Here is a 12,472-nt window from a genome sequence, read left to right on the forward strand (position 1 = left end):
TTAATAATACTTGAAATCGAAAGAAACAACATAAAGCGGAAGTATTCGAGAGAAGAATAATATTATTGTATGATGACAAAATACATTCAGAATCTTTTAATTACTATCTTCTTCACTTTCATGCTTAAATTAACACACTTTACGCACATTGTATAGACACAATACACACTCTCATAATACACTCAGAGTATCATTTTGACAATAAAAAACTCAAAATGAATATTAACGCAACAATACTTGAAATCGAAAGAAACAACATTCAGCGGAAGCATTCGAGAGAAGAATAATATTATGTATGAAGACATAAAATATTTTGAATCTTTTATGTACTATCTTCTTCACTTTCATGCTCAAAATAACACACTTTACGCACATTAAATAGATACAAAACACACACTGCCCGCACAAAGTACACAATACACTCAGAGTATCATTTCGACAATCAACAACTGAAAATGAATATTCATCTCAACAATACTTGAAATCGAAAGAAACAACATTCAGCGGAAGCATTCGAGAGAAGAATAATATTATGTATGAAGACATAATATATTCTGAATCTTTTATGTACTATCTTCTTCACTTTCATGCTCAAAATAACACACTTTACGCACATTGTATAGATACAAAACACACATTGCCCGAACAAAGTACACAATACGCTCAGAGTATCTTTTCGAGAATCAACAACTCAAAATGAATATTAACTCCACAATACTTGAAATCGAAAGAAACAACATTCAGCGGAAGCATTCGAGAGAAGAATAATATTATGTATGAAGACATAATATATTCTGAATCTTTTATGTACTATCTTCTTCACTTTCATGCTTAAATTAACACACTTTACGCACATTGTATAGATACAAAACACACATTGCCCGAACAAAGTACACAATACGCTCAGAGTATCTTTTCGAGAATCAACAACTCAAAATGAATAATAACGCAACAATACTTGAAATCGAAAGAAACAACATTCAGCGGAAGCATTCGAGAGAAGAATAATATTATGTATGAAGACATAAAATATTTTGAATCTTTTATGTACTATCTTCTTCACTTTCATGCTCAAAATAACACACTTTACGCACATTAAATAGATACAAAACACACACTGCCCGCACAAAGTACACAATACACTCAGAGTATCATTTCGACAATCAACAACTGAAAATGAATATTCATCTCAACAATACTTGAAATCGAAAGAAACAACATTCAGCGGAAGCATTCGAGAGAAGAATAATATTATGTATGAAGACATAATATATTCTGAATCTTTTATGTACTATCTTCTTCACTTTCATGCTCAAAATAACACACTTTACGCACATTGTATAGATACAAAACACACATTGCCCGAACAAAGTACACAATACGCTCAGAGTATCTTTTCGAGAATCAACAACTCAAAATGAATATTAACTCCACAATACTTGAAATCGAAAGAAACAACATTCAGCGGAAGCATTCGAGAGAAGAATAATATTATGTATGAAGACATAATATATTCTGAATCTTTTATGTACTATCTTCTTCACTTTCATGCTTAAATTAACACACTTTACGCACATTGTATAGATACAAAACACACATTGCCCGAACAAAGTACACAATACGCTCAGAGTATCTTTTCGAGAATCAACAACTCAAAATGAATATTAACGCAACAATACTTGAAATCGAAAGAAACAACATTCAGCGGAAGCATTCGAGAGAAGAATAATATTATGTATGAAGACATAAAATATTTTGAATCTTTTATGTACTATCTTCTTCACTTTCATGCTCAAAATAACACACTTTACGCACATTAAATAGATACAAAACACACACTGCCCGCACAAAGTACACAATACACTCAGAGTATCATTTCGACAATCAACAACTGAAAATGAATATTCATCTCAACAATACTTGAAATCGAAAGAAACAACATTCAGCGGAAGCATTCGAGAGAAGAATAATATTATGTATGAAGACATAATATATTCTGAATCTTTTATGTACTATCTTCTTCACTTTCATGCTCAAAATAACACACTTTACGCACATTGTATAGATACAAAACACACATTGCCCGAACAAAGTACACAATACGCTCAGAGTATCTTTTCGAGAATCAACAACTCAAAATGAATATTAACTCCACAATACTTGAAATCGAAAGAAACAACATTCAGCGGAAGCATTCGAGAGAAGAATAATATTATGTATGAAGACATAAAATATTTTGAATCTTTTATGTACTATCTTCTTCACTTTCATGCTCAAAATAACACACTTTACGCACATTAATTAGATACAAAACACACACTGCCCGCACAAAGTACACAATACACTCAGAGTATCATTTCGACAATCAACAACTGAAAATGAATATTCATCTCAACAATACTTGAAATCGAAAGAAACAACATTCAGCGGAAGCATTCGAGAGAAGAATAATATTATGTATGAAGACATAATATATTCTGAATCTTTTATGTACTATCTTCTTCACTTTCATGCTCAAAATAACACACTTTACGCACATTGTATAGATACAAAACACACACTCCCGAACAAAATACACAATACGCTCAGAGTATCATTTCGAGAATCAACAACTCAAAATGAATATTAACTCCACAATACTTGAAATCGAAAGAAACAACATTCAGCGGAAGCATTCGAGAGAAGAATAATATTATGTACGAAGACATAATATATTCTGAATCTTTTATGTACTATCTTCTTCACTTTCATGCTCAAAATAACACACTTTACGCACATTGTATAGATACAAAACAAACACTGCCCCCACAAAGTACACAATACACTCAGAGTATCATTTCGACAATCAACAACTGAAAATGAATATTATCTTAATAATACTTGAAATCGAAAGAAACAACATTCAGCGGAAGCATTCGAGAGAAGAATAATATTATGTATGAAGACATAATATATTTTGAATCTTTTATGTACTATCTTCTTCACTTTCATGCTCAAAATAACACACTTTACGCACATTATATAGATACAAAACACACACTGCCCGCACAAAGTACACAATACACTTAGAGTATCATTTCGATAATCAACAACTGAAAATGAATATTCATCTCAACAATACTTGAAATCGAAGGAAACAACATTCAGCGGAAGCATTCGAGAGAAGAATAATATTATGTATGAAGACATAATACATTCAGAATCTTTTAATTACTATCTTCTTCACTTTCATGCTTAAATTAACACACTTTACGCACATTATATATACGCAATACACACACTCAGAGTATCATTTCTACAATAAACAACTCAAAATGAATATTAACTCCACAATACTTGAAATCGAAAGAAACAACATTCAGCGGAAGCATTCGAGAGAAGAATAATATTATGTATGAAGACATAATATATTATGAATCTTTTATGTACTATCTTCTTCACTTTCATGCTCAAAATAACACACTTTACGCACATTGTATAGATACAAAACACACACTGCCCGAACAAAATACACAATACGCTCAGAGTATCATTTCGAGAATCAACAACTCAAAATGAATATTAACTCCACAATACTTGAAATCGAAAGAAACAACATTCAGCGGAAGCATTCGAGAGAAGAATAATATTATGTACAAAGACATAATATATTCTGAATCTTTTATGTACTATCTTCTTCACTTTCATGCTCAAAATAACACACTTTACGCACATTGTATAGATACAAAACAAACACTGCCCCCACAAAGTACACAATACACTCAGAGTATCATTTCGACAATCAACAACTGAAAATGAATATTATCTTAATAATACTTGAAATCGAAAGAAACAACATAAAGCGGAAGTATTCGAGAGAAGAATAATATTATTGTATGATGACAAAATACATTCAGAATCTTTTAATTACTATCTTCTTCACTTTCATGCTTAAATTAACACACTTTACGCACATTGTATAGACACAATACACACTCTCATAATACACTCAGAGTATCATTTTGACAATAAAAAACTCAAAATGAATATTAACGCAACAATACTTGAAATCGAAAGAAACAACATTCAGCGGAAGCATTCGAGAGAAGAATAATATTATGTATGAAGACATAAAATATTTTGAATCTTTTATGTACTATCTTCTTCACTTTCATGCTCAAAATAACACACTTTACGCACATTAAATAGATACAAAACACACACTGCCCGCACAAAGTACACAATACACTCAGAGTATCATTTCGACAATCAACAACTGAAAATGAATATTCATCTCAACAATACTTGAAATCGAAAGAAACAACATTCAGCGGAAGCATTCGAGAGAAGAATAATATTATGTATGAAGACATAATATATTCTGAATCTTTTATGTACTATCTTCTTCACTTTCATGCTCAAAATAACACACTTTACGCACATTGTATAGATACAAAACACACATTGCCCGAACAAAGTACACAATACGCTCAGAGTATCTTTTCGAGAATCAACAACTCAAAATGAATATTAACTCCACAATACTTGAAATCGAAAGAAACAACATTCAGCGGAAGCATTCGAGAGAAGAATAATATTATGTATGAAGACATAATATATTCTGAATCTTTTATGTACTATCTTCTTCACTTTCATGCTTAAATTAACACACTTTACGCACATTGTATAGATACAAAACACACATTTCCCGAACAAAGTACACAATACGCTCAGAGTATCTTTTCGAGAATCAACAACTCAAAATGAATATTAACGCAACAATACTTGAAATCGAAAGAAACAACATTCAGCGGAAGCATTCGAGAGAAGAATAATATTATGTATGAAGACATAAAATATTTTGAATCTTTTATGTACTATCTTCTTCACTTTCATGCTCAAAATAACACACTTTACGCACATTAAATAGATACAAAACACACACTGCCCGCACAAAGTACACAATACACTCAGAGTATCATTTCGACAATCAACAACTGAAAATGAATATTCATCTCAACAATACTTGAAATCGAAAGAAACAACATTCAGCGGAAGCATTCGAGAGAAGAATAATATTATGTATGAAGACATAATATATTTTGAATCTTTTATGTACTATCTTCTTCACTTTCATGCTCAAAATAACACACTTTACGCACATTGTATAGATACAAAACACACACTCCCGAACAAAATACACAATACGCTCAGAGTATCATTTCGAGAATCAACAACTCAAAATGAATATAAACTCCACAATACTTGAAATCGAAAGAAACAACATTCAGCGGAAGCATTCGAGAGAAGAATAATATTATGTACGAAGACATAATATATTCTGAATCTTTTATGTACTATCTTCTTCACTTTCATGCTCAAAATAACACACTTTACGCACATTGTATAGATACAAAACAAACACTGCCCCCACAAAGTACACAATACACTCAGAGTATCATTTCGACAATCAACAACTGAAAATGAATATTATCTTAATAATACTTGAAATCGAAAGAAACAACATAAAGCGGAAGTATTCGAGAGAAGAATAATATTATTGTATGATGACAAAATACATTCAGAATCTTTTAATTACTATCTTCTTCACTTTCATGCTTAAATTAACACACTTTACGCACATTGTATAGACACAATACACACTCTCATAATACACTCAGAGTATCATTTTGACAATAAAAAACTCAAAATGAATATTAACGCAACAATACTTGAAATCGAAAGAAACAACATTCAGCGGAAGCATTCGAGAGAAGAATAATATTATGTATGAAGACATAAAATATTTTGAATCTTTTATGTACTATCTTCTTCACTTTCATGCTCAAAATAACACACTTTACGCACATTAAATAGATACAAAACACACACTGCCCGCACAAAGTACACAATACACTCAGAGTATCATTTCGACAATCAACAACTGAAAATGAATATTCATCTCAACAATACTTGAAATCGAAAGAAACAACATTCAGCGGAAGCATTCGAGAGAAGAATAATATTATGTATGAAGACATAATATATTCTGAATCTTTTATGTACTATCTTCTTCACTTTCATGCTCAAAATAACACACTTTACGCACATTGTATAGATACAAAACACACATTGCCCGAACAAAGTACACAATACGCTCAGAGTATCTTTTCGAGAATCAACAACTCAAAATGAATATTAACTCCACAATACTTGAAATCGAAAGAAACAACATTCAGCGGAAGCATTCGAGAGAAGAATAATATTATGTATGAAGACATAATATATTCTGAATCTTTTATGTACTATCTTCTTCACTTTCATGCTTAAATTAACACACTTTACGCACATTGTATAGATACAAAACACACATTGCCCGAACAAAGTACACAATACGCTCAGAGTATCTTTTCGAGAATCAACAACTCAAAATGAATATTAACGCAACAATACTTGAAATCGAAAGAAACAACATTCAGCGGAAGCATTCGAGAGAAGAATAATATTATGTATGAAGACATAAAATATTTTGAATCTTTTATGTACTATCTTCTTCACTTTCATGCTCAAAATAACACACTTTACGCACATTAAATAGATACAAAACACACACTGCCCGCACAAAGTACACAATACACTCAGAGTATCATTTCGACAATCAACAACTGAAAATGAATATTCATCTCAACAATACTTGAAATCGAAAGAAACAACATTCAGCGGAAGCATTCGAGAGAAGAATAATATTATGTATGAAGACATAATATATTCTGAATCTTTTATGTACTATCTTCTTCACTTTCATGCTCAAAATAACACACTTTACGCACATTGTATAGATACAAAACACACACTCCCGAACAAAATACACAATACGCTCAGAGTATCATTTCGAGAATCAACAACTCAAAATGAATATAAACTCCACAATACTTGAAATCGAAAGAAACAACATTCAGCGGAAGCATTCGAGAGAAGAATAATATTATGTACGAAGACATAATATATTCTGAATCTTTTATGTACTATCTTCTTCACTTTCATGCTCAAAATAACACACTTTACGCACATTGTATAGATACAAAACAAACACTGCCCCCACAAAGTACACAATACACTCAGAGTATCATTTCGACAATCAACAACTGAAAATGAATATTATCTTAATAATACTTGAAATCGAAAGAAACAACATAAAGCGGAAGCATTCGAGAGAAGAATAATATTATTGTATGATGACAAAATACATTCAGAATCTTTTAATTACTATCTTCTTCACTTTCATGCTTAAATTAACACACTTTACGCACATTGTATAGACACAATACACACTCTCATAATACACTCAGAGTATCATTTTGACAATAAAAAACTCAAAATGAATATTAACGCAACAATACTTGAAATCGAAAGAAACAACATTCAGCGGAAGCATTCGAGAGAAGAATAATATTATGTATGAAGACATAAAATATTTTGAATCTTTTATGTACTATCTTCTTCACTTTCATGCTCAAAATAACACACTTTACGCACATTAAATAGATACAAAACACACACTGCCCGCACAAAGTACACAATACACTCAGAGTATCATTTCGACAATCAACAACTGAAAATGAATATTCATCTCAACAATACTTGAAATCGAAAGAAACAACATTCAGCGGAAGCATTCGAGAGAAGAATAATATTATGTATGAAGACATAATATATTCTGAATCTTTTATGTACTATCTTCTTCACTTTCATGCTCAAAATAACACACTTTACGCACATTGTATAGATACAAAACACACATTGCCCGAACAAAGTACACAATACGCTCAGAGTATCTTTTCGAGAATCAACAACTCAAAATGAATATTAACTCCACAATACTTGAAATCGAAAGAAACAACATTCAGCGGAAGCATTCGAGAGAAGAATAATATTATGTATGAAGACATAATATATTCTGAATCTTTTATGTACTATCTTCTTCACTTTCATGCTTAAATTAACACACTTTACGCACATTGTATAGATACAAAACACACATTGCCCGAACAAAGTACACAATACGCTCAGAGTATCTTTTCGAGAATCAACAACTCAAAATGAATATTAACGCAACAATACTTGAAATCGAAAGAAACAACATTCAGCGGAAGCATTTGAGAGAAGAATAATATTATGTATGAAGACATAAAATATTTTGAATCTTTTATGTACTATCTTCTTCACTTTCATGCTCAAAATAACACACTTTACGCACATTAAATAGATACAAAACACACACTGCCCGCACAAAGTACACAATACACTCAGAGTATCATTTCGACAATCAACAACTGAAAATGAATATTCATCTCAACAATACTTGAAATCGAAAGAAACAACATTCAGCGGAAGCATTCGAGAGAAGAATAATATTATGTATGAAGACATAATATATTCTGAATCTTTTATGTACTATCTTCTTCACTTTCATGCTCAAAATAACACACTTTACGCACATTGTATAGATACAAAACACACATTGCCCGAACAAAGTACACAATACGCTCAGAGTATCATTTCGAGAATCAACAACTCAAAATGAATATTAACTCCACAATACTTGAAGTCGAAAGAAACAACATTCAGCGGAAGCATTCGAGAGAAGAATAATATTATGTATGAAGACATAATATATTCTGAATCTTTTATGTACTATCTTCTTTACTTTCATGCTCAAAATAACACACTTCACGCACATTGTATAGATACAAAACAAACACTTCCCCCACAAAGTACACAATACACTCAGAGTATCATTTTGACAATCAACAACTGAAAATGAACACACTTTACGCACATTATATATACGCAATGCACACACTCAGAGTATCATTTCTACAATAAAACAACTCAAAATAAATATTAACTCCACAATACTTGAAATCGAAAGAAACAACATTCAGCGGAAGCATTCGAGAGAAGAATAATATTATGTATGAAGACATAATATATTCTGAATCTTTTATGTACTATCTTCTTCACTTTCATGCTCAAAATAACACACTTTACGCACATTGTATAGATACAAAACACACACTGCCCGAACAAAATACACAATACGCTCAGAGTATCATTTCGAGAATCAACAACTCAAAATGAATATTAACTCCACAATACTTGAAATCGAAAGAAACAACATTCAGCGGAAGCATTCGAGAGAAGAATAATATTATGTACGAAGACATAATATATTCTGAATCTTTTATGTACTATCTTCTTCACTTTCATGCTCAAAATAACACACTTTACGCACATTGTATAGATACAAAACAAACACTGCCCCCACAAAGTACACAATACACTCAGAGTATCATTTCGACAATCAACAACTGAAAATGAATATTATCTTAATAATACTTGAAATCGAAAGAAACAACATAAAGCGGAAGCATTCGAGAGAAGAATAATATTATTGTATGATGACAAAATACATTCAGAATATTTTAATTACTATCTTCTTCACTTTCATGCTTAAATTAACACACTTTACGCACATTGTATAGACACAATACACACTCTCATAATACACTCAGAGTATCATTTTGACAATAAAAAACTCAAAATGAATATTAACGCAACAATACTTGAAATCGAAAGAAACAACATTCAGCGGAAGCATTCGAGAGAAGAATAATATTATGTATGAAGACATAAAATATTTTGAATCTTTTATGTACTATCTTCTTCACTTTCATGCTCAAAATAACACACTTTACGCACATTAAATAGATACAAAACACACACTGCCCGCACAAAGTACACAATACACTCAGAGTATCATTTCGACAATCAACAACTGAAAATGAATATTCATCTCAACAATACTTGAAATCGAAAGAAACAACATTCAGCGGAAGCATTCGAGAGAAGAATAATATTATGTATGAAGACATAATATATTCTGAATCTTTTATGTACTATCTTCTTCACTTTCATGCTCAAAATAACACACTTTACGCACATTGTATAGATACAAAACACACATTGCCCGAACAAAGTACACAATACGCTCAGAGTATCTTTTCGAGAATCAACAACTCAAAATGAATATTAACTCCACAATACTTGAAATCGAAAGAAACAACATTCAGCGGAAGCATTCGAGAGAAGAATAATATTATGTATGAAGACATAATATATTTTGAATCTTTTATGTACTATCTTCTTCACTTTCATGCTCAAAATAACACACTTTACGCACATTGTATAGATACAAAACACACATTGCCAGAACAAAGTACACAATACGCTCAGAGTATCTTTTCGAGAATCAACAACTCAAAATGAATATTAACTCCACAATACTTGAAATCGAAAGAAACAACATTCAGCGGAAGCATTCGAGAGAAGAATAATATTATGTACGAAGACATAATATATTCTGAATCTTTTATGTACTATCTTCTTCACTTTCATGCTCAAAATAACACACTTTACGCACATTGTATAGATACAAAACAAACACTGCCCCCACAAAGTACACAATACACTCAGAGTATCATTTCGACAATCAACAACTGAAAATGAATATTATCTTAATAATACTTGAAATCGAAAGAAACAACATAAAGCGGAAGCATTCGAGAGAAGAATAATATTATTGTATGATGACAAAATACATTCAGAATATTTTAATTACTATCTTCTTCACTTTCATGCTTAAATTAACACACTTTACGCACATTGTATAGACACAATACACACTCTCATAATACACTCAGAGTATCATTTTGACAATAAAAAACTCAAAATGAATATTAACGCAACAATACTTGAAATCGAAAGAAACAACATTCAGCGGAAGCATTCGAGAGAAGAATAATATTATGTATGAAGACATAAAATATTTTGAATCTTTTATGTACTATCTTCTTCACTTTCATGCTCAAAATAACACACTTTACGCACATTAAATAGATACAAAACACACACTGCCCGCACAAAGTACACAATACACTCAGAGTATCATTTCGACAATCAACAACTGAAAATGAATATTCATCTCAACAATACTTGAAATTGAAAGAAACAACATTCAGCGGAAGCATTCGAGAGAAGAATAATATTATGTATGAAGACATAATATATTCTGAATCTTTTATGTACTATCTTCTTCACTTTCATGCTCAAAATAACACACTTTACGCACATTGTATAGATACAAAACACACATTGCCCGAACAAAGTACACAATACGCTCAGAGTATCTTTTCGAGAATCAACAACTCAAAATGAATATTAACTCCACAATACTTGAAATCGAAAGAAACAACATTCAGCGGAAGCATTCGAGAGAAGAATAATATTATGTATGAAGACATAATATATTTTGAATCTTTTATGTACTATCTTCTTCACTTTCATGCTCAAAATAACACACTTTACGCACATTGTATAGATACAAAACACACATTGCCCGAACAAAGTACACAATACGCTCAGAGTATCTTTTCGAGAATCAACAACTCAAAATGAATATTAACTCCACAATACTTGAAATCGAAAGAAACAACATTCAGCGGAAGCATTCGAGAGAAGAATAATATTATGTACGAAGACATAATATATTCTGAATCTTTTATGTACTATCTTCTTCACTTTCATGCTCAAAATAACACACTTTACGCACATTGTATAGATACAAAACAAACACTGCCCCCACAAAGTACACAATACACTCAGAGTATCATTTCGACAATCAACAACTGAAAATGAATATTATCTTAATAATACTTGAAATCGAAAGAAACAACATAAAGCGGAAGCATTCGAGAGAAGAATAATATTATTGTATGATGACAAAATACATTCAGAATATTTTAATTACTATCTTCTTCACTTTCATGCTTAAATTAACACACTTTACGCACATTGTATAGACACAATACACACTCTCATAATACACTCAGAGTATCATTTTGACAATAAAAAACTCAAAATGAATATTAACGCAACAATACTTGAAATCGAAAGAAACAACATTCAGCGGAAGCATTCGAGAGAAGAATAATATTATGTATGAAGACATAAAATATTTTGAATCTTTTATGTACTATCTTCTTCACTTTCATGCTCAAAATAACACACTTTACGCACATTAAATAGATACAAAACACACACTGCCCGCACAAAGTACACAATACACTCAGAGTATCATTTCGACAATCAACAACTAAAAATGAATATTCATCTCAACAATACTTGAAATCGAAAGAAACAACATTCAGCGGAAGCATTCGAGAGAAGAATAATATTATGTATGAAGACATAATATATTCTGAATCTTTTATGTACTATCTTCTTCACTTTCATGCTCAAAATAACACACTTTACGCACATTGTATAGATACAAAACACACATTGCCCGAACAAAGTACACAATACGCTCAGAGTATCTTTTCGAGAATCAACAACTCAAAATGAATATTAACTCCACAATACTTGAAATCGA

Source organism: Salvia splendens, chromosome 5 (genome assembly GCF_004379255.2).
Source record: "Salvia splendens isolate huo1 chromosome 5, SspV2, whole genome shotgun sequence".
Lineage (NCBI taxonomy): Eukaryota > Viridiplantae > Streptophyta > Magnoliopsida > Lamiales > Lamiaceae > Salvia > Salvia splendens.